We start from the raw sequence: 24,579 nt of genomic DNA, 5'->3' as shown, positions 1-24,579 counted from the left end.
CGAATAATCTCTATTAATTTGTTGGTAAGAGCGAACTGTCCACAAACCATGAAATTCTGATGTTGGTAGTAACACTGCTACCAACCTCATAGTTACTTTACCCTGCACTGGTCATTTCTACCTCCTACTTAAGATCTACAAACCTAGCTGTCTGGGTGGGCCAGTTTCTGCCAGCTCCTGCCCCACTGAACTCGTGTCCGTATACCTTGACTACATTTTATCCCTTTGGTCCAGTCCTTTCCTACCTCTATCCACAATACTTCACATGCTCTCATTCTCCTCAACAACTTTCAATTCCCTAACCACTTCTACCACCTGTCAAGAAGGCCTTAAAGTTATCTGCTTCTTTCTTGACAACAGATCCAACCAGTTCCCCACTACCACCACCTTCATCCATCTGGCGAACTGGTCCTCACTGTCAACAATTTCTCTTTTAGCTCCTCCCACTTTCTTCAAACTCAAGGTGTACCCATGGGCCTCAGCCGTGCATGCCTTTTCATTGGCTATGTGGAACAGTCCATGTTCCAAGCCTTCCCTGGTAATGCTCCCCAACTACATTCACAACTGCATTGATGCTGCTTCTTGCACCTATGTTGAGCTTATCAATTTAATCAACTTTGCCTCCAACTTCCACCCTGCCCTTAAATTAATTTGGTCCATTTCTGACACCTCTCTCCCTTTTTTTGATCTCTCTGTCTCCATCACTGGAGACAAATCATGTACTGATATGTTTTATAGACCTACCAATTCCCACAGCTATCTTAGCTATACAACTTCCTACCCTGTCTCCTGTAAAAGCACCATCCATTTTCTCAGTTCCTTTGTCTCTGCTGCACCTGTGCTGAGGATGAGGCTTTCTTTTCCAGGACATCAGGGGTATCCTTCTTCAATGAATGGGGATTCGCTTCCTCAGTCGCTAATGCTGCACTCAGCTGTATCTTCTCCATTTCCTGGATGTCTGCGCTCACCCTCTCTTCCCACCACCTTAACGGGGATAGAGTTTCTCTTGTCTTCACCAACCATTCTATAAGCCTTCACATCCAATCTATCATTCTCCGCAACTTCCACCATCTTCAAGGGGACCCTACCACTAAACACATCTTTATCTCCCACACCCCCACCACACTCCACTTTTGCAGGGATTGCACCCTCTGTGATTTCCTTGTCCATTCATCCCTCCCTACTAATCTCCCTCCTGGTGCTTATACCTGCAAGTGGCAGAAGTGCTACACCTGCCTATTCACCTCCTCCATCACCTCCATTCAGGGCCCCAAAGTAGACTTTCCAGGTGAGGCAACATTTCACCTGCGAATCTGTTGGGGTCATCTATTGTTTCCAGTGCTCCCGGTGTGGCCTATTCTACATTGACGTCACATGATGTAGAATGGGGGAACCACTTCGTCAAGCACCTCAGCTCTATCCACAAAAAGCGTAATTTCCTCGTGGCCAACCATTTCAAATCCAATCCTCTTTCTCATTCCGACATGTTGGTCCATGGCTTCCTCTTTTATCATGATGAGGCCACTCAGGTTGGAGGAACAACACCTTGTATTCCTCTGGGTAGCCACCAACCTGATGGCATGAACATCGAATTCTGCAATTTCCGGAAATTATCTCCTCCCCCTTCCCGCTTCTTCATTTCCCTACTCTGGCCTCTTACCATGTCCCCACACCAGCCACCTGGTGCTCCTCCTCATTCCCTTCCTCCTATGACCACTGCACTCTCCTATCAGATTCCTTCTTCTCCAGGCCTTTGCTTTTTCCACTTATTGCCTATAAGCTCCTTACTTCATTCCTCCTTCCCCCACCCACCTGGCTTCACGTCTTGCCTTCTAGCTTGTCCTCCTTCCCCTTCCCTCATCTTACTCTTCTGGCATCTTCTCCCTTTCTTTCCAGTCCTGATGAAGGGTCTTGGCCCGAAATATTTATTCATTTCCGTATGTTGTCCGACCTGCTGAGTTCCTCCAGCATTTTGCGCGTGTTGCTCTGGATTTCCAGCATCTTCAGAACCCTTGTGTTTAATGTTAAAGAAGAATTAGCTTGAGTCTCATCCCTGAAGTACACAATGGACTTGGTTTACAACAGTCTAACTTCCATCATAGATTATGGAAACCAGTGAGTGGCTATTCAGATGGAACACAGTTTTGTATCTTTACTGGTGAGAAAATGGTCATTGGATCATTATAGTAGGAATTGACCATGAGAATAAAAGACATTGGAGCAGAATTGGACCTTTTGGCTCATTGAGTCTGCTCCGCCATTCCATCATTATTATGTTTCTCAACCCCATTCTCTTACATTCTCCCCATAGCCTTTGACACCCTTACTAATCAAGAACCTATCAACCTTCAGTATAAATATACCAAATAACTTGGCCTCCCCAGCCATCTGTAGTAATGAATTCCACAGATTCACCTCCCTTTGGTGAAAGAAATTCCTCCTCATCTCTGTTCTAAAAAACATCCCTCTTCATCTCTGTTCTAAAAAGACATCCCTCTTTTCTGAGGCTGTGCCTTCTGGTCCAAGGCAATCCCACTATAGCAAACATTCTCTCCACATCCACTCTATCTTGGCCTTTCAATTCTTTAATTTTTCCTGTTTAAGAAGGGACTACTGAACCCGTGCAGAAGGCAGCGGTAGTTCAAAAGGCAAGAAATTTGACTAACAACATCGCTAATAACACCATTTCTGTAGTAAATTACCACTGCAAACAACGAAGGTCAAGTGAATTTGAGGAATGAGCCATGCTGCTATGTTGCAGAATCGACACAGATGGAGTGACCCATGTGGAGAGGAGAAGCTGAGGTGTGGCCTGGGTCTGAGGTTGGATTGCTCTGGGCGCCAAGCTGATTTGGAGAAAGTGAGATCAGCTTTGGGCTGGGTGGTGAAATCTGGGCCCGGATCAAGTCTCTGGGCAGCGTCTGCTAGGACCAGAAGCCTTTTGCTGCAGCAGTGCCTGGATCCTAGTGCAAGGTACAGTACGCTGTTCGGACAATTTAAATACCAGCCCAGATATACTGGAAAGATAGAGTGCTGATTTCACTTGTTCTCCCACAATGTTCACTCCTCTCTCCATGGCACTGAGGCTATGACGACTGTCCCCATCTGTTGTGCTCTGTGTCCGCTAATATGCTGGATTGATACTAAGGCTTTGGAACTAGTCTGAGGTTTGGATCTAAGGACTCATTTTGATTTGGAATGTTGTCACTCTTTCTATTGTTTCCATGATTTGTGTTTTTTCTCCCCCCTTTCTCTGCACATCAGGGGTTGGTCTTTTTTTTAATTGAGTCTTTCGGGTTTCTTGCTTGGTGGCTGCCTGTAAGTAAACAAATCTCAAGGTTGTATAAATTGTACATTCTTTGATAATAATTTTACTTGAAACTTCAAAATTCTTCTAAATTCCAGCGAGTACATGTCTAGAACCATCAAACGCTCCGCATACCCTTTAATTTTTTTAGATGCTGCCTTTTGGTTTTTAAAAACTTCCTAATTCTCTAGCTTCTCTTGCAATATTATATGTCCTCTCTTTTGCTTTCATGCTGTCTTTGACTTCTCAGGCACGGTTGCTTCATCCTCCGTTTAGAATATTTCTTTTTCTTTAGCAGAATCTCTCTTGTGCCTTCCGAATTACTACCAGAAACTCCAGCCATTGCTGTCCTGCCATCATTTCTGCTCATGTTCTCTTCCAGTCAACTTTGGCCAGCTCCTGCTTCATGCTCCGTCTTTCCCTTTATTCCACATCTGATTTTAGCTTCTCCCTCTCAAACTGCAGGGTGAATTCTTTCATATTATGATGACCCCCCTCATAAGGGTTCCTTCACCTTAAAACTCCCTAATTAAATCTGGTTCACTACACAACACCCACTCCAGAATTGCCTTTTTCTAGTGTGCTCAGCCTGGTCCAAAAAGCCATCTCGTAGGCATTCTACAAATTTCCACTCTTGGGATCCAGCACTAGCCTAATTTTCCCAATTTACTCACATGTTGAAATCCTCCATGACTATTGTACCATCGAATTTTTTACGTTGCTTTTCTATCTCCTATTGTGATTTGTATCCTAGCTGCAGAGGCCTGTACGTAACTCCATCTGGGTCTTTTTACCGTTGCAGTTTCTTAACTCTATCCACAAGGGTTTTACATCTTACGATCCTAAGACACCTCTTTCTCAGTCTTTGATTTCATTTTTTACCAACAGCGCCATCCCACCCTCTCTGCCTACCTGCCTGTCTTTTTGACACAAGGCGTATCCTTGGATTTTCAGTTCCCAACTGTGATCTTCCCTCAGCCATGACCTAGGGTGATGCCCAGAATGTCATAACTGCCAATCTCTAACTGTGCTACAAGATCGTCTACCTTATTCCAAATTCTGCATGGATTCAAATATAAGACCTTCAGTCCTGTATTTATCACCCTTTTCAATTTTATCCCATGTTACTGGGAGTTAAATTCTAATGCATTTCTAAAGTTTCTGTTTTTAAATTTATTCTGGAGACTTTCATAATCTCTCCTGCATTCTCCTTCCTTTTTACTTTAGCCTCAATTTCCAAACCATTGAACCACCCCACTAATTAGTTTAAAGATACACTTCAACTCATCCCACTGACTGCAATTTTCCTATCAACTGCCTATCCTATCTCACAGCCTCACTATACACTGCATCTACTTGTATACCAAATGCCCCATCCTCTGCCGTATCACTCCAGTTCACATTCCTCTGCAAATTAGTTTAAACTCTCTCCAACAGCTCTAGTAAACCTGCCCACAAGGATATTGGTCCCCTGAAATTCAGGTGTTACCTGTCCTTTCTGTAAATAGCATACCTTCCCCAGATGAGATCCCAACGATCCAGAAATCTGAAACCCTGCCCACTGCACCAATTCCTCAACCACATATTCACCAGCCAAATCATCCTATTCTTATCCTCATTTAGCCCAAGAAATGCAGTCACAATGCTCACCCCGCTTCACAGCTCTGCAAACTTTTTCTCCCTCAAATATCTTGTCTGTTTATCCTTTGAAAGTCACATTTGAATTCTCCCGCCATTCTTTCAGGCAGCTAATTTTAAATCATAATGTGTCTTTCCACTTACCCCTGAGCTTTGCTTAAAACTATGTGTTGAAACTATGCTCTTGATCCATTTACTCATAGATATAGTTTCTCTTCATTCACATGAATGGAGCCTTCATAGTTTTGTATTATACCAAATCATCTCTCGACTTTACAGTTCTCAGGGGAACCATCCCTGCTTTTCTGGCACATTCATAGCTAATATACTATACTTTTGCCACATTACTATTTTAAATGTCTACACCAAGGGTAGGCAACCTACGGCCCGCGGGCCAGATCCGTCCTGCGAAGGTATTTTCACCAGCCTGTGAGCAAATATTGAGATACTATGCTTATCCAGCCCGCGAGTGATTTTTCCTTATTCTGAGTGTTTCACGCCACCACACTGATGGACATGCATGGTGTTTTGTTACACTGGCCCCAGGTTCCATTTTCTTCCAAACCAAACACTGGTATATACGAATGACGGGAAGATAGACTACCTTATTAATATGTATCAGATACTCTCCGTGCACGCGCGGGTTTTCAGATGGGGTCATTCAAATTTGTAAACAGAAACAGCATCACTGTGTTTTAACAAGAAATCCACGCTAAATATCCAGATATTTACATGTGCTACGATACTTGTTGAATAACTCACGTTTCGAAATAAAATTGAAGAAAAAAATTCCAATGGCAATGAATGCAAAACGCAGGAAGGTAGACACTGAGTTCTGAAATTTCCAAGACACTTGGACTTCTTCCACATCAATGATTACTTCTTCATGGAGCAAGCTGGGAAACCAGTTTGTCTCATTTGCCTAGAAAATGTGGCTGTGAAAAAGGTGGCAAATATCAGGCGACATTATGAGACCCCAACTTAGTGGACCATGCAAAAAAGATGGCATCATTGTTTGGCAGCACTTATCTGTGTGAACAATTATGTTCAAAAATGAATCACACCAAGAACCATTTGAGAACAAGATTGACTGATGCCCATCTGGATAATGTCTTGCTTTTGGCATCAACAAGTCTGACACCCAATATTGAGAAGCTTGCAAGCAACAATCAGCATCAGCTTTCACATTGATTTATCAACTGTTTGCATTAAAATTTTCTTTGTTATTATACTTAATTTACCACCATTCAATGCATCATGTTCATACGTTTTATGTTTAAAGATTCTTTGTGCCCTTTTAATAGATTCAAAAGATGCCTTGATTGAAATAAATTGCAACTAAACTGAGTTCTTTGATTGGCATCCTTGGTTAAGCACAAATGATTTTTTAGCATGTGTTATTCATTAATTTGAGGCAAAACATAACCAGATGTATTTAAATGGATAATTCCCATATTTCAAGTTTTTTATGGCATTTATCTGGCCCACCGTCCGCTCATTAATACGCAACCCGGCCCACAGAGGCAAAAAGGTTGCCGACCCCGGTCTACATCTTCCCCAAGATATTTTTCCTCTTCCTACAGTGCAGTGTTCAGTAGATGAGTAGCAATACTAGTGTTTCAGAGAGGTTCACCTTTTGTATTTTATGATTGCAATCAATAATCATATTAATCACTTTATATTGATTTTCTCAACCAGTCAACTGCACAGTTGTCAGTTTAGTGCTATAACCCTTGATGTATCTAAACTCATTGACCAGAAAGTATGTTGGGATAACATAAGGATAAAGCATTGTATAAATGAATGTTACCCTGCGTTACACCTTAGAGCAACAAACAAAAGCTAGAGGAACTCAGCTTCCATGGGGGGAAATAGACAGTTAATGTTTCCAGTGGAGACCTTTCACCTGGACTGTGTATTCCTTCCCCCTGCCATTTAACTGGGCACCAAAAACCTGCTCCTTGCACTAAAGTGCTGGTCAGTTTATTGTCAATAAAGACCTAACACAAGAACAACAGTGTCTGGCACACCTTGCTTTCTGTCAGACTGGCCTATCCTGGTGGGACTAGTCCTCACGGAAATTCAATCTGACATTCTAAACGGAATTGGATAAATGACTTAGAGGAGAAAATGTGTGAGTGAGTTGGACTAACTGAGAAGTCCAGCCAAACTGGGCATATTAGGGTCTGTTTTTAACAAAACTTCCTTTCTCGATAGTCATGGACGTGGTGACAAATCCATGTGATTCCAAGCCCGTTCGGCAGCAAATTTCCCTTTTCAGAACCAACAGTTCTGAACTGTTTGTTGGTGAGAGGCAAACGGTGACACCTTCAGACAAGTCCTTTTCATTCAGTCACACAACAGTGAAGTTCACCTGCAGTTGGAATATAATCCAGAGAGAGACTTTCTCCCAGTATTCAGCAGATGTCTCTCAACCAGGCAACAGATGGAACAAGTGACTGATCAAAGAAATTAAATCTATCAGCACCCTCCAACTGGTACTTAATTACTGGATTTTAATGCCCTGGAATATGTTCAGTGTGGTCTTGAAGAATTCAGCTGCAATATCCAAACAGACCAGTTCGCTGTCTGTTGGGAAAGTGCAGCAGTCGGTTATTTCAATGTGAAGTGAAGTTAATAGTTCTGGCCTCATTCTCTCATTCTCTCATTCCCAGTGTTGCTCTGGTAATATTTTAATCTCCTCTGTGCAGAACATGGCTGTCCTGTTAGCCATTCCACAACAAACAAATCTTAAATGAGAAGATGGGTCAATTGTAAGAAGGGAAATAAGACCCTCCATTGCTTCATACTGTTCCAAGGCACCTTGTTTCCAGTAGAGGGATGTCTTTGTTGTAATGTGACATGTTGACAACTTGTATATAGCAATCTCCCATAAGCTATAGCCTGGATGTGATCAGATAATCTTTATTACTGATACTGACTGGAATAACGTCTGCCAAGGGTGCTAGGCAATACAGCTTTGGTCTTCTAGTAGTGTAGGGTTCCATAAGTACTGCACTGAAGTGTCAGCTGAATTTATAGCGTTCAAATTTCATGACTGTTCATAGTGCTCAGACTAAATTAACCAATATCCTCTCTATACCAAATATTGCAGTTTCTGCACTCTGCTGAAGTTTCAAACCACTGAACAAGAGGAATTAACCACTGAACAAGAGGAACTAACCCTAGGTGTTAGTCTTCCCTAGGTCCTTTATCAACACTAGAGGGCAGCATTCATCCACAATCTTAACTCACCTCAGTTTAAATTTCTTGGTCTGCAGGATTAATATTATTTTCACATTAATATTTTTGGTGTTGATAGGCTATATTTTAGTAGTTTCTGAAAGCAAATGCCAGCACTTCCTGAATCACACTTGGACGTGCCTGTTTTTGTTTTTTCTTTGTTGAAATGCATATCCAACAAGGCACTCGAGAGGGAATCATAAACACACATTCTGTAAATGCTGGAAATCTAGAAAAATGCACACGTGATATCATTCTGTGTCCTGTTCTTTATTTATATCTTAAATCTTTTTATATATCTTTAATCACTGGAATTTGCTAATTTGTTAAATTTTGTTACTTAGCAATGTTAGTTCTGGTTGGCCTGATTGTTACTCCATCTACTATCCTAAACATTCATTCTCTCCAGCACAGTGTCTGTAGTGTGGACCATCTTCAAAACGCCCTGCAGTTGTTTACCCAGGCTACTCTGGTTGCACCTCCCAAACCTGTGACCCAGTCACCAAGGACAGAAGTACCAAGTGAATGGATACAACAGCTGTAGGCACCTCTCCAGATAACACATTGGCATATATTGTTTTTTTTTCATTGTCACTGGGTCTAAATCCTGGAATTCCCTCCTCAGCAGATCTGTGTGAATAACTTCAGAGTGATTCAAGAAAGAGGTTCAACATCAATTTCTCAGTGGTGATTAGGGATAGACAAAAATGCTGGATTTGCCAGCGATGCTCACATCTCAAAAATGGATAAAAAAGGACACAAACCCAACTTCCTTTTCAGGAACACAAGAACATAAGAAGACAGGAGCAGCATCACATGACCAGGTCTCTCAACCCTGCCCCACTATTTAATATGATCATAGCTGATCTACGCTGCCCTTATCACCTCTTCTGTGCCAATTCCCCATAACCCTCAATTTCTCAATCTTTCAAAACATTTATCGATCACTTCCATAAAATATCTGAAGAATCTGGCCTTCACCGTTCTCAGGGTAGAGTTCACGATCCTCTTGAGCTCTCGGTGGACCTTATCCTGACCCCTGCGCTTTGTTACATACAGTGTACTTTCTTTGTAACCGTATCACCATATTCTGCATTGTTTTGTTTTCCTTTTGTATTACCTCAATGTTCTTGTTTATGGAGTGATTTATCTGGATGGCATGACAAGATTTTTGCTGTAACTTGGCACATGTAATAACAAATAGCCAATTACTCTCTGAGAGAAGAAATTTCTCCACATCTCAGTTTGGAATAATATCCTCCTTACTTTGTAGCTTCTGTATGTCCCCCTTTTTGTGACTCTCTCATGAATAAAAACATCTCAACATCTACTCTGCCAAGCCCTCTTGGGATCTTGTGTGTTTGAAAGCTCCAGGTCAACCCTCTCATCCCAGGAATTAGCCTGTTGAACACCCTTTGGACTATATCCCTTCTTTTAGGCAAGGGAATCAAATCTATGTACATTTTTCCAAATGTGGCCTCACCAATGCCCTGTACAATTGTAACAAAACTTCCCTTTTCTTAACTCCAACCTTTTCACAATAAAATCTACATACACTACATCTACAGGTTCATTCACTCCCTCATTCTCAAAGAAATTGAGAAAAATTGTCAAACGTGATTTAATTTTCAGTAAACCATGTTAACTAGGTTTGATTAGCTTTTTCTTTCCTAAATGATGAGTTATTGCCTCTTTTACTATTGATTCTAGCATATTTCTGACAACAGATGTTAATTTAACTGGCCTATTGCTCTCTGCATTCCGTCTTCTTCTTCGACGAGACTCACAATGTGTCTACTATCTGCGCAGGCAGCTCGTTTAAAATGCTTGTGTGTAAAACATTGTGTTCTAGTGATTAGTCTGCCTTTAGTTATTCAGTACCTCAGATGTGAATTCTGCAGAACATGAGATACTACTGGAAGATATAATAGATCAATTGGTCAAAGAAATTTGCAGTTTCAGTACTTTGATGTCAACAGATTCGGAGAAAAACTAAAGTTATTCCTATCTATTCGAGGAAATCCAAGAATATGATGCTTACCAAGTTCCAGGGGAACCCAGGGAATACTTCCCCGTTCTTCCTACAGCTTTGCACTCTCTCAGTACCGCACTAGAGCATCAGCCCTTTGAGGAGGAAGAAAAAAGACATTTTTATTTCAACCTTTGGATATTGGAGTCCTTCCTACAAATGTATTCCTGATCTAAAGTCTCCAGAACTAAGGTTCAGGTATGCAGACATCCCACCCTGCAAAAACTCATTTCAGGGAGGTAGCACCATCAATTTGTGGGAGAGGTGGGATGTTTGCAATAGAGTAGCTCCTGAGCAGCGAGTCAGCTAGTTTAAATAACGTTAGCTATGCTAATGAATGAATGACACCTGTTAAACTCACCTCAACATGTCTTTTACAGTCTTAACCCACCATGGGCAATAGAAAAGTCACTGTTGTAAACAGTGCAGCGAGCAACACTGTGATTATTTTGACCCCTATTAGGCAGGGTAGACTTTAGTGTAGTCTGGGGTGACGTACATTTTATTTTTTTTTTGGAACTCTCTCTCTTTCTCTCTCTCTCTCTCTCTCTCTCATGCTCTCTCTTGCTTTTTTCTCGTTTGCTCTTAAAAAAATTGATTTCCGTGATATTGTATATAATTTGCGGGCATCAGGGAGCCACTATTAATATGCGGGAGACTCCCGGAAGTTCCGGGAGAGGTGGGACGTCGGGGTATGACATGACTTCTCAGTAAAATGATCGTGTTCCATGTATTAGTAATGGTAAAACTATTACAACACGTGACAGTAGTGGGCAGTTCTGATGCTTGTAGGATCAGACAGATTAATAGATTCAAGGAATAACATCAGCTCAGGCTTGTGCCATTTGGGCCTTTGAATCAGTGTTGGCTCCCCAAAAGTAAATACATCCAGCTCCACTATAATTCTTTTTCTTTCAAGTGCTAATCCTAAAGCAAGGCTCTATTTAATGTTGACTCCACCACGTTGAAAGGCAAAACATTCTGGATGCAAGCATTTCCACATTTTGTCTTTGGATCTTCTGATTTTACGTGACCCTCAAACCAATGGAGGCACTTTTTCTCCATCTATTGTCCGAACTCTCTCACTATTTAGACTCTGCTTTAACGAGAGTAATCCCAGCATCCTTTCCCTGTGATATAAATCCCTCATCCCCAGAACTATTCTACTAAATTTTTTCTACCTCCTCTCCAAGGCTTTCACAGTCTGCAATATCCAGAAATGGACTCAGTATCTCAGTTGTGGCAAAACAACTCTTGTGCTCTGTTCACTTTTAGGATAATACAGCACAGAAACAGGTCCTTTGGCTCAACTCATCTGTGCTGACCAAGATGCCCAGGACTTATGAAGCTCAAGAACTACTGTGGTAATTTAACCATTTTTTCAACCTGCCTAATCACCTTTTAACATAAATACATCTATGCCATCAAGTCTCAGTTCCTACCCTCCCTTTGCAATATATACTGTTTACAGTACTCAGCTTGTCTTCTGTGTTTTCGTATTCCACTAGCCTGTCTATGCTCTTGTAAAATCTGTCATCATCTCCCTCACTGCTCACTACATCTCCAAGTTGTATGCTGTTATTCCTGTCCACCTAAAATTCAATGGAAACAGTTATCCCAGCAGCTGATGGTTGGTGAACATCCCTGTTACTGTCTTTCCTCAGTCCAATAATTCTCGTTTGGATATTTCCTCAAGATATACATGCAGGCCATTCCACCCCTTGCTGAATGATTTCCCCTTTTAATAATAGATAACGGTCTTCAGAGAAAGGGAAGCTACTGTATCTGACTATTATTGTGTTCCACAACAAAATCCATACCTACTCCTTTCCTCCACCATCAGCCTCATCATTATCTTAGGAGTCATCCCCCTCCCACCCCCACCGACTTAGTCTGCCTCCTGTTCAGGTGTGTCCTCACCACCACGGAGAGCCGTTTCCACTGGAGGAGAGACTTTTTTAAATATGCAAATTCTGCTCGATGTAAAAGAAAATCAATAGGATGTAGAGGACTGGAGTGTAGGCTAGAGATGCTAATTCTGGTGGGATGTTTTCTAAGGACCTATCTTCATGCAGTATTGGTTGAACAACCTCACCCAGTTGCTATTTAGTTATTCATTTTCCTATTGGATGATTCTTGACTGTCAATCAACCTCTTTTCCTTCCCCATTTATGATATTTTGTAAACAATAAATAGAAAAGCTATATGAAAATTAAAAAGGAAACTTATTTCTCCTGTGTTGTTGATAGTTGGCCATAGGACAGCCTAAGAGTCAGAAGGTTGTGGGTTCAAGACCCACTAAGTTCCTATTCTCCCAGTCAGGCAGTTGAAAGGTCCACATGCTCTGTGAAGAGAGGTAGAATGTTCATAGGTGTAAACATCACCAACAACTAGTCCTGGTCCAACGATGTAGACACCACGGCCATGAAAGCATACCAGTCGCTCTGTTTCCTTGGAAGGCTAAGGAAATTTGGCATGATTCTGATGACTCACCAATTTCTGTAGATGTCCCATAGAAAGCTTCCCATCTGGATGCACCTCATGAACTGTTCTTCCCAAGACTGCAAAGATTTTCAGAGTCGTGGACACAGCTCAGTCTTTCACAATAAAAACCAGCCTCCTCTTCATGGACTCTGTCTATATTTCTCACTGCCTCAGAACAGTAGTTAACATGAAGTCTCCTCCCACTCTTCTCCTCCCTTCTATCAGTCAGAACATACAAAAGGTTGAAAACACACACCACCAGCTTTAAGGACAGCTTCTATCGTGCTGTTGCAGGACCTCTTGAATGGACTATTGAATGGACCTCTTGAATAATAACGATGAACTCTTGACCCCACAGCTTACTTCGTCCTGACCCTTGCACCTTATTGTCTACTTCACTGCACTTTTGTTGTCAGACCATGTGTATGGATGGCATGCAAAATAAAGTTTTTCACTGTATCTTGGTGTGTGTGTGTGTATATATATATATAAAATCACTAATTAACCAATTACCAATTATTCAGTGAAGAATGTTACAGATAGTTATCTTGACCATTCATCCCAATATGGACCAAAAAATAACAGCCCTGGTCTTGATCATCACATTTGTAGGACTGTTAGAATTAGCCTCACTTGAATTGAATTGTGACCAATTTCCAGGCCAACTAAAACTGTAGAAAAAGTTGTGAACCAAATAGTTGAGAGGAGGGTTCTATTGTATATGAAAGAAAACACAAGGTGATAGAGCAAGGTAGCAAAACAGATAATGGTAATGAAAATTCTGGGAGTGCTAATGAGACTAGGACATGCACCATGAATTACAAGGTCCCGGGGGATATTAAGGAAGAAAGGGAACTTGGTGTATACAGTAAATCCAAAGATCTTTGAAGGTGAGTGTGCAAATAGATTACATGCTACAGAAGTCAATATTGATACTGGCCTTCATTAGTTGGTGTACTGAATGCAAGAGCAAGGAGGCTGTACTCCAATTTTATAAGACAATGTTCAAACCTCAGTTGGAATACAGTGCGCAGTTCTGATCACCACACTATTGAAATGATCTGATGGCACTGGAGAAAGTGCAGAGCAGACTCAGCAGGATGTTGCCTAGGAAAGAGAGTTTCAGGTGTGAGAAAGGACTAGAGAGGCTGAATCTATTTACTATGGAGCAGAGGACGTTAACAGGGAACAGGTATATAATGACCCTGGGAATGAAAGGGTTAATGTATAAGGAGTGTTTGATGGCTCTGGGCCTGTACTCTTTAGAGTTTAAAAGAATGAGGGGGATCTCATTGAAACCTATCGAATATGAAAGGCATCGATAGAATTTATGTGGAGAGATGTTTCCTATAGTGGGGGAATATGGGACCAGAGGACACAGCCCGAGAATAAAATTATGTCCCTTAGAACAGAGATGAGGAGGAATTTCTTTAGCTAGGAGGTGGTGAATCTGTGGAATTCACTGCCAATAATGGCTGTGGAGGCAAGTCATTGGGTACGTTTGAAGTGGAGGTTGAGAGGGTCTTGATTACTAAGGGTGTTAAAGGTTACAGGGAGAAGACAGGAGAATGGGGTTGAGAGGGATAATAAATTTGCCATGGTGGAATGGCAGAGCAGACTCGATAGCGAATGGCTAATACTGCTCCTAGGTCTTATAATATTAGAGGGTGTAGATAGCAACACTGCAGCAACACTTATCAGAGTGAATAAATTTAGAGAACGTAGGTTTAGTGGGGATCTGAGGGGGACCTTTTTCACTTGCAGAGTGGTGAGTAGCTGCAATACTTTGCCTGAGAGATTAATGGAAGCAGAGTCACTGGCAGCGTTTAGGAAGTGTCTAGTCGTGCCACTGAGTTGCTTTGGCACGGAGGGCGCTGGGTCACGTGCTAGAAGATGAAATTAGTTCAGATAGGTACCCGCTGATTGGTGTGGACAATGTGGGTTGAATGGTCTGTTTTCATTGGAAACGATTCTGTGACTGAACAACTGGACAGTGAGTGGGAAGGCAAGCTGTAAGGAGAAGAGAGACATCTTACAGAGAGGAATTGATAAGCTGAGTGAATGAATCAGCAAATGGAGTACACTTTTGGAAAATTTGAACCCGTTCACTTTGGAAGGAAAAATGCTAAAGCAGTATTATTTACACAGATAAAACTGAGGAACATAGAGAGATCTTGGGGGCCCTCGTCATGAAGCACAGAAAACAAATGTTCTGGTGCAGTAGCTAATTAGCAAGGCTAGTATAATGCCAGCTTTTAATTCAGGGGGGTTGGGGTATAAAATTAGCAAAGTCTTACCACAATTATACTAGGCACAAAATGAGCCAACATCTGGACTCGGTCCCATTATTTAAAGAAAGATATATTATCTTTAGTGTTGGTTTAGAAAATACTAACTGGGATGATGCTGGATATTGAAGATTTGTTGAATGAAAAGAGACTGAACAGATTGGTTTGTGCTTGTGGGAGTTGAGAAGAAACATCAAGTTCTAAAACAGGGTAAATACTGGAATGAAGTTTTCCTTTGTGGGGATGTCTAAAACCGGAGTGCATGCTCTTAGAATAAGGAGTAAGAGAGAGTCTGGTGGAAATATTAAAGTATTCAAGACATGGTGGATGTGTGGTTAGAGTGGTCCAGGAGGACATTAAACTGAGGAAGCAACAACTGAATGAAATGTGGAAATAGCAGTTTACAGACCATTTTCTTCAGTTTACTAGTCTGCCCTTTATTGCCCCTGAGTTGAGGAAGCAGCTAAGAGTGAATTACATTGGTGAATCACAGACAGACCAGATCAGGAAAGGACAGCACCCACCACTTCCAGAAGGACAGCAGTGAACCAGTCGGGTGTTTACAATACTTTGGCACTTTTAAGTCAGTAGATTTTGTTGAAATTCAAGGTTTATTTAATAATTTGAATTTATGTTTGCCTGTTGCCACGTTCAGGTTTGCAGTTTTGACTCTGACTCTGGTTCAACAGTCCAGACTTCTGGTTGGTAGACCAGTTATTTTGCCGTTACACTGCTGCATCATAGCCACAGCCAGTCATACCCAATGGCCAGTCATACCCACAGCCCGTCATACCCACAGCCAGTCATACCCACAGCCAGTCGTACCCAATGGCCAGTCATACCCAATGGCCAGTCATACTCAATGGCCAGTCATACCCACAGCCAGTCATACCCAATGGCCAGTCCCACTCCTACCGTCTACTTAACGTTTGGACGAGCCTCTCATCCCTGATGTTGGACTGGCTTCTTTCCCCTACTCTCAGGATACCCCCTCCATTCCCCTTGTCAGATTATCCTCTCCCTTCCCCACTGTCAAACTGGCCATTCTAGTCCTGCTCATGGATCGAGCTCTTCTCTCCTGCTCTGACTTGTCTTCTCCTGTTACACTCTCAGACTGCTCCCTCACTTGCACATAGAGCAACTGCAGTGAGTGTTCTCATATTCTGCCCTGAAACCCTTTTGATGGTGGTTTGGGGCTAATGGGAGGCAGTTCAGCATTCACTGGACTTTCTATACTCATACTCAGGATAATACTCATTTTTAGAAGAGAGGGAGGTTGGTGACAGTACTGGGGGCATGGTGGTTAGGGGCACAAGGGTGAGGGGGATGCATGGAGGCAGCAGTGGGTGTGTCAGAGTAGAGGGGCTGGAACTAGTGCTGTGGAATTCTCTCCATGCCCTTCTCTTAGCCCAAACTCCTGTTCCTCTTTACTTTATTTATTCTGCACTGGACCGGTCTAGATGTAACTGGTACTTCTCCTACCAACCTGTGGGAGCCAGAGGGGCAGTTCCAGTGATGAGCCAGTCTCTCTTTTTATCAACAGCGATTGGGCAGAAAGACTGTATTTGCAAAGGCAGTTTTGGTTAATTCTCCCATAGTGTGGCAGTGCACACCAACTGGGCTGAATAGTTCATTGGACTAAGTGTGGAAGTGTAGGAGGAGACTATGTTGAAAAATAAATGTACTAGGTTTTCTAAAATTGACTCATTCTACCTTGGGCCACGAACTTATCAATCACCCCTCATATGTTAAATACTAGAGGACATGCACTTAAGGTGAGGGGAAACCATCGCCTACCTATACAGGTGAAGCCACAAGCCCTGACCATAAAATTATTTAGATCACATCCACTGGATTGAAGTTTAATTTCATCATAGAACATAGAACCGTGTAGCATAAGAACAGACCCTCAGCCCACAATGTCTGTGCTGACCTGTGCATGGTCCATATCCCTCTATGCCTTACCTATTCAAGAGTCCGTCTATGCTTCATGTTCTATGATGGGATGTACCTGCGTTCAGCACTTCATATTCCATGCACCTAACACTCCTTGTGTCAAAAAACATGCCTCATGCATCACCTTTAAAGTTTTTCCCCTCACCTTAAGTGCATGTCCTCTAGTATTTAACATATGAGGGGTGATTGATAAGTTCGTGGCCCAAGGTAGAATGAGTCAATTTTAGAAAACCTAGTACATTTATTTTTCAACATAGTCTCCTCCTACACTTCCACACTTAGTCCAGTGGTCGTGGAGCATATGGATCTTGGACCTCCAGAAAGTGTCCACAGCAGGGGTGATTGATAAGTTTGTGGCCTAAGGTAGAAGGAGATGAGGTGGCAGCACCAACTCCAGCTCAGATGCTGCGCCACGCTACCCCTGGTGGAGCACACCAGCTCTGATGCCTCTCCCCTGACAGCTGTAAACAGGCAACACTGTGGCTTGGGGCCTAGTCCTCACACATAGATATAGGATACAGACCCTGAATCCATTCAAATCTTCAGTCAACCAAATGTCTTCTGCCAAGCTGGCAAGTGAATACCTTACTTTACTTTACTTTATTGTCGCCGAACAATTGATACTAGAACGTACAATCATCACAGCGATATTTGATTCTGTGCTTCCCATTCCCTGGATTACAAATATTCAATATTTTTAAAATATTAAAAATAGAAAAAATTAGTAAATATTAAAAATTTAAATTATAAATCATAAATAAAAAATAGAAAAATGGAAAGTAAGGTAGTGCAGAAAAACCGAGAGGCAGGTCCAGATATTTTGAGGGTATAGCCCAGATCTGGGTCAGGATCTGGATACTGGGGGTGGGGGGGGCCGCAGTGATGCCAGCCTGGATACCACCCCCAGTGGAGCGCACTGGCTCCAACGCCTCTCTCCTGGCAGCTGTAAAACTGTAGGCTTGAGGTCTAGTCCTTGCTATGACGCAGGCTACACAGCTCCCCTGCCACCTGCCCCTGCTCACCGCCAATAAATCAGTGAATCAAACTTGCGACATGTCACATTAACAATGTCCAAAGGGTCTTGCGGTCACATGAATAGCAACCAAGAGGGTCACTCGCTAGCAGACTGTAAGCCTCCTTCGACTCAGCCGGCAGCACATTGTGCGGCTCCTTCATTTTCTCCGTTAGCGAGCAACTTGCTGATGGTGTAGACCTGCAGTACTTTAAGTTCTTAATGTAGAACAGTATCTCGCAATCATTAAAAATATGTTTAAATACGACAGTAGCACCCTTGTTGACCCAGTAGTAGCCGCTACGACCAAATGCATCACCATCTTACCAGAAGTAAGTCAGTCCGTCTACCCTAAATATGTCTCTCCATTATTTAAATACATTGATCAGGTCACCCCTCCATCTCCAGTGCTTCAGAGAAAACAATCCAGGTTTGTCCATCCTCTTCTTGTTACTAACACTCCCAATTAAGGCAGTATCCTGATAAGCCTCTTCTGCATCCTCTCCAAATTCTCCATCAGCTTCCTGTGATGTGGTGACCAATACTGTACACAGTGCTCCACGTGCAGCACTGTCTTCCAGCGTATACTCAATAACCCGACTGGTGAGTGGAAGCATGCCGTACGCTTCCTTTACACCCAGTCCATCTGTGTTGCCATTTTCAGGGAGCTGTGGATTTGCACCCCAACATCCCTTTGTACATCAGTGCACCAAAGGGAGCACCTTGAAAAGCTTTTCACCACTGCGACTGGGGATTGGTAGTGATTTTCTATAGATGCGTCTCTTAAATATCTGTATTGTATCTGCTTTCAAGACTAAAGCTGGCCGTCCATTTCCTCACCGACCACTCTATGTGTAAAAAAAAATTAGATTCAAGATTGTTTAATGCAATTTCCATTGCATAACTGTAAAGGAGAACAAAATAATTATTATTTTAGATCTGATGCAGCGTATAAAAACACACTTAAGAAAAAGACACAATTAAAAAACAGCAACTATAAATACATATGATAGCTTATATACAGAGATTGATTATTTGTACATACCTTGATGCTGGGTACAGGAGTGTTTCTACTTAAGGTGATTGTGATAGGAAATGATAAAGTAACAGTGATGGGGTGTTGTGGGTGGGGGGAGGGTTGTTCAGCCTTACTGCTTGGGGAAAGTCACTGTTTTTAAGTCTGGTGGTCCTCGCATGGATGCTATGTAACCTCCTCCCTGATGGGATTAGGACAAGCAATCCATGAGCAGGGTGGGTGGGATCTTTCATGATGTTGCTGTCCTTTTTCCGGCACCTTTCTATCCGTATGTCCTTGGTGGTGGGTAGGCTGGTGTTGGCAATGCTTTGGACAGCTTTGACAACCCATTGTAGAGCTGCCCTGTCTGCTGCAATGCAGTTTCCATGCCAACCAGTGGTGCAGCGTGTTAGGATGCTCTCCACTGCGCACCTTTAGAATGTTGTGAGTATTGATGCGCATAGTCCAACTCTCTTCAACCTCTGCAGAAAATAGCAGCACCCCAGAAATCTCCTTTAAACTCCCCCCTCATTTGAAATGCATGTCCTCGAGAAGTTGACATTTCTACACTGGGAAAAAGATTCTGACTTTCTACACTATCTATGCCTCTCATAATTTAAGGATCATATTCAGATCTCCTCTCAGCCTTCAACTGAGAGGAGTTGAAGGCTGAGAGGAGAACACAATCTGTGTTTGTTCAACCTCTTCAATAGTCATACCTTCTAATCCTAGCAGCCTTTTGGTAAAACTCTTCCACATTCTTTCCAAAGCCTCTACATCCTTCCAATAATGTGGCAACCAGAATTTTAATCAATACTGGGATCTGGAATTAGACATGATGGAATGGCAGAGCAGACCCGATGGGCTGAATGGTCTATTTCTGCTTCTATCCCTTATGGTCTTACTCCAAGTAGGGGAGTTTAATTCAACTTCTTTAATATATTAACTATACATGAAACTTCATGTGGGAAAGAATTGTTAGAATGATCTTGGAGTAGGTTAAAAGATGAGCACAACATCATGGGATGAAGGGCTGGTACTGTGCTGTACTGTGTTCTCATTATAAGTTATTTACCATCTCTGTATCAACTCTAGATCTCCTATGCAAACCGAAAATGCACAGTTTGCTCTAGAAACACTCAGCAGTTTGTGCAGACTCTTGTGCCTCTGTGGGGGAGAAAGAAACCATTAACTGTTTAGGTTCATGTCCCTTTGAAAGAGACAAACAAGTTAGCAAGGAAAATGGTGGGGTGGCGGGGGGAGATAGGAAGGTGGTGGGGATGAGTGGAACAAAAGGAATATCTCAGATTGGGCAACACAAATGAATTACTGAGTCAAAGTAACTGATGAAGCACAAGAGAGGAGCTGGAAGGGGACATTAGCAGGGATGACGCGAGAGCAGCAATGTCTGCAGTTCTGGGAGTAACTCACAAGACACAGGACTGGTTCACCCCAAAGAAGAAACATTCTAAAGGGAGGAATAGACAACTGTGCCTGACAGGGGAAGTCAAAGACAGCATACAAACAAAAGAGAGAACATACAATACAGCAAAAATTACTGGGAAGCTTTTATAAACCAACAGAAGACATCTAAAAAGCAATCAGGAGAGAAAGGATGAGATATGAGGATAAGCTAGCCAATAATATAAAAGAGGATGCCAATTTTGTTTTCAGATATATAAAGCATAAAAGAGAGGCAGGAGTGTACAATGGATGACTGGAAAATTACTCTGGAGAGGTAGGAGCAGCACGATAAGCACTGGTGTAACACTCTACATACCAGCGATCAGAATATTGGGGTCAATCCCCACCACTGTCTGTAAGGAGAATGTATATTTTCCCTGTGCTTATGTGGGTTTCGTCTGGGTAGTCCAGGCTTTCATCCACACACCAAAGACGTACGGGTTAGGGTTAGTAAGCTGTGGATCTGCTTTGTTGGTGCCTGAAGCATGGCGACACCTACAGGCTGCCCCCAGCACAACATGCTCTTTGAAGCAAATGACACATTTCACTGTATGTTTCAATGTCGTGTAACAAGTAAAGCTAATCTTCTCTTAATCTAATCTTAAAGTAATGGGGTACAAAGAAATGATGGACAAACTCAATAAGTATTTTGCCCTCCCCTCTCTTCTCTCTACTCTAGGTCCTGATGCAGGATTTCAGCCTGACACATTGACATTTTCTCCCCCACAATGCTGCTTGAGCTGCTGAGTTCCTCCGGCAGGTTGTTAGTTGCTCTGCATTCCAGCATCTGCAGTCTCTTGTCTCTTTATGGGCACGTTGCAGCTTGCTTACATACCCTACTTTTAAGAAATTGGTGCAGAAGCAGAGGTTTTCCACAGAGGCTCTCTTTTCACCCTTGCATACTTGGTCTTCTTCATTAAAGCCCTGAAAATCCTACTTTTGGTGCACTTCCTTCAGAAGTTTTCATTCAAAACTGGTGTACAGTATGAAAGTAACTTAGCACAAACGAGAGAAATAAAGCAACACATGGAATCTTGTTTTACACTAAAGTGTGAACAATTAAAATGACCTGTCCTGCTTTCAAGAACGTATTTGTTGATAGAAGCTTATCTCTTCTGTGTTTAAGGACCAAGGACAGTGTGTACAAAAATATGCACTTTGGCTACACATTACCTAATGAGTAACATAGAAGGTTAGCTCTTGTTTAATGTTCTGTAATGTAGTTATTACAAATGCAAATAATTTACAAATAGAAATGTTATGCAGATATTATCAGCATATCTTTGCTAAACTTTACCAGCTCTAACCCCTTCATCCCTCAAACCTACTTATGAGGTGTCAATTTAGCTGTGGCTTGTTGTCATCAATTCACTTTGATACTTGGACCACCTCTCTTTTCCAGTCATCCTTACACTTTACATCGGATACACAAAAGTGTCATGACATCTGCAGCAAGAGAGTCTAACCACCTACTCATGACATAAACAATTCTGAGTACCGTGCCACCAAAATTCTGAGGGTTACCCTTGACCAGGCCCTCCTTTGTCAACCGTGTAAATACTGTGACTACAAGAGCAAGTCAGAGATTTGGTATCACATGTTTTGTGACTTGCCTCCTGCCACCCAAATCCTCTCCACCATCCACAAGGCCCTAGTTAGGAGTGAGGTGGACCACTCTCCATGTACCTGGATGACTGCAGTTGCAACAGCTGTGAAGAAGCTGTATGCCATCCTTGATGAGCAGTTTGTTTGATTAGTACACATCTACCATCCTAAGCATTCAAACATTCATTTTCCCCTTTCACCAATCAGAGCACCAAGGTTGCAGTGTGCACTGTTTACAAAGTTCACAATGTTTACTCATTCCAGCAGCACCTCTTAGACCTGCAGCCTCACCATCGCATAAGACAAGGGTAGCAGGAACGTGGGAATGCTGTACCCTTGGAAATATATTGGTTTTCATTCCTCTCCCCCACCCACCTGACTTGACCTATTACTTTCCAGCTTGCCTTCATTCCCCCCTCCTCCCACCTTCTTATTCTGGCATCTTCCCCTTTCCTTTCCAACCCTGACGAAGGGTCTCGGCCTGAAACCTTGACTGTTGATTCATTTCCATAGGTGTTGACTGACCTGTTGTGTTCCTCCAGCATTCTGTGTGTGTTGCCTTTTCTTTAATCCTGCAACTCTTCCACCATCTGGAGTATTGGAACACATTCACCAGAAGGACTGTGGGTGTTTGAGAAGGCGACTTACCACCAACTTCTTAAGGCAATCAGAGATAAGCAATAAATGCTGTCCTCACAAGTGATGCACAGATCCCAAAAATAAATAAAGACAATTCTGACTCTGAGTGGAGGATGATGCCAGAACCCTGGGTCTTGGGTAAGGTTTAATAGAGGCGGTTTGTGGATTGGACTCTAGTTCATGTTACTATGTGTTTCTGGTTTCTGGTTGCTCCTTTTTTTGTTGTTATTTTGGGTGATTTTGAACAGGGGCGGCCTGCAGATAAACACTGAGCAGAACTGGATATGCCTGGACTCTTTCTCTGTCAGTTGTGTTTTTTTTTGCTCATTTCTTTTTGTTGTGATTTGTTTTCTTTTAGCTTGTGTGTATTGGGGGGGAGGGTGGAGTTGGATGTTTTTCTTCGAATGGATTCCATGGTTTCTTTGTTGTCCATAGGGAAGATGAATCTCAGGGTTGTATACTGCAAACATACTTTGATAATAAATGTACTTTGAATCTTTGAAGTGTTCACTCCTGCTCGCTCTTCCTATCCCGACTTTGGATCCAGCCACAGGATTAAACCTTTTACATTTATTTAGGCACTCTGTGAGACCACAGCTTTGAAGCCTTTGTAGTGTTTCTAGGGAAATCCCATGTGACTGGTTGCCCAACCCCATGAAACTTCCCTGCTCCCACCCTTCAGTTCTCAACACTGTTGTGTGAATCGGGAGAAACAGGCTGTCATGTTGGGCTCACACTTGAATGTGAGTTATGAATCTTAGGATCATACACCACAGAAGCAGACTCTTCAGCCCAGCTACGCCGTGCTGACCAAGATTCCCATTGCCCACTTAAGGCCTATATTGCTATCCATGTAGTCTAAGTTACCTTTTCAATGCTCGTGTTCTCATCACTAAATTCCTCCTCAGAACCCTCACTCCACCCTTCCCCTTTTCCTCATCTCTTCCCTTTTTCCTCACCCCACCCCTTGAATCTGACTCTTCTACTCCATTCCCCTCTCTGCACTCTTTTCCCTTACCTCCTTCTTCCAGCCTTCCCTCTTCTTTCCTCCTCTCCCTGCCTCAATTGCTTCGCTCTCTAGCATCCCTAATCCCAGCATCTTTGGGTGAATGTTGGTTCTGGCAGATTTTTTTTTAAATTTCAAAATATACTTTATTCAAAAATAAATATATACAATAAACCATTCAATAACTTTTCATCCTTTACATACGTTTCCATTATACTCGGTACATATCCGTATTTATAGCCACCCACGTGGCACTCCAGTAGTTCAGCTTAGCATATCATTGTTGAGGGGTATACTCCCCGCCCACCGACCCCTCCCACTCCCACGGGTGGAGAAACCTATACTGTGGTCCTTCCCCACCAGGCCCTTGCGGTGGCTGCACCGAGTTTCAGTGCGTCCCTCAGCACGTACTCCTGCAGCCGAGAATGTGCCAGTCGGCAGCATTCTCCCACGGACATCTCCATGTGCAGATAAATCAAAGAATGCACACCAGAGATGGCAACTCGTGTACTTGTGCCAGTCTTTGTAAGAGCTACCTGATTAGTCCCTACACCCCTGTTACTTTACCTGCAAGATCTTCCTTTCCAAATACCTATCCAATTACGAGCAAATGTCTTTTCTCAGGGTTCATTCTTGCTGTTTCTATAAATGTAGCAAATAAATAGTAGAACTGATAATTGATAATTGCTATTAGCTCCTCTATCTGTTTATCAAAAGGTTTTGTCACCAATTTCTAACTGCTTATTCAGAATCAGAATCAGGTCTATTATCACCAGCATGTGTCATGAAATGTGGTAACTTAGCAGCAGCAGTTCAATGCAATACATAATATAGAATAAAGAAAAAAATAAATCAGTATGTCAATTACAGTATATGTATATTGAATAGATTAA

At 42.4% G+C, this 24,579-nt stretch overlaps 2 long non-coding RNA genes across 5 annotated transcripts in view; one reads left to right on the top strand and one right to left on the bottom strand.

Annotated features, from left to right (window-relative positions):
- The window catches only part of LOC134351866 (uncharacterized), a 63,987-nt gene that overhangs the window by 30,803 nt on the left and 8,605 nt on the right, over positions 1-24,579 (top strand). The window contains exon 4 of one of the 3 annotated variants that reach the window (XR_010019283.1): positions 11,493-11,581. The exons of the other annotated variants lie outside the window; for them this stretch is intronic. This is a non-coding gene — a long non-coding RNA (uncharacterized LOC134351866). The remainder of the gene's footprint in view (positions 1-11,492; positions 11,582-24,579) is intronic. 3 annotated transcript variants of the gene reach the window in all.
- The window catches only part of LOC134351867 (uncharacterized), a 31,777-nt gene continuing 9,597 nt past the window's right edge, over positions 2,400-24,579 (bottom strand). Inside the window, exons 3-5 of one of the 2 annotated variants that reach the window (XR_010019287.1) lie at positions 10,230-10,312; positions 5,708-5,880; positions 2,400-3,316 (exon numbers count right to left, since the gene is read on the bottom strand). This is a non-coding gene — a long non-coding RNA (uncharacterized LOC134351867). Of the gene's footprint in view, positions 5,881-10,229; positions 10,313-24,579 lie in introns of both variants that reach the window. The other variant, XR_010019286.1, reaches the window with a different exon arrangement.

This window comes from Mobula hypostoma, chromosome 9 (assembly GCF_963921235.1).
Source record: "Mobula hypostoma chromosome 9, sMobHyp1.1, whole genome shotgun sequence".
Taxonomy (NCBI): domain Eukaryota; kingdom Metazoa; phylum Chordata; class Chondrichthyes; order Myliobatiformes; family Myliobatidae; genus Mobula; species Mobula hypostoma.
Note: the sequence above shows the minus strand (reverse complement) of the source record. Positions and strands in the feature narration are given on the sequence as shown.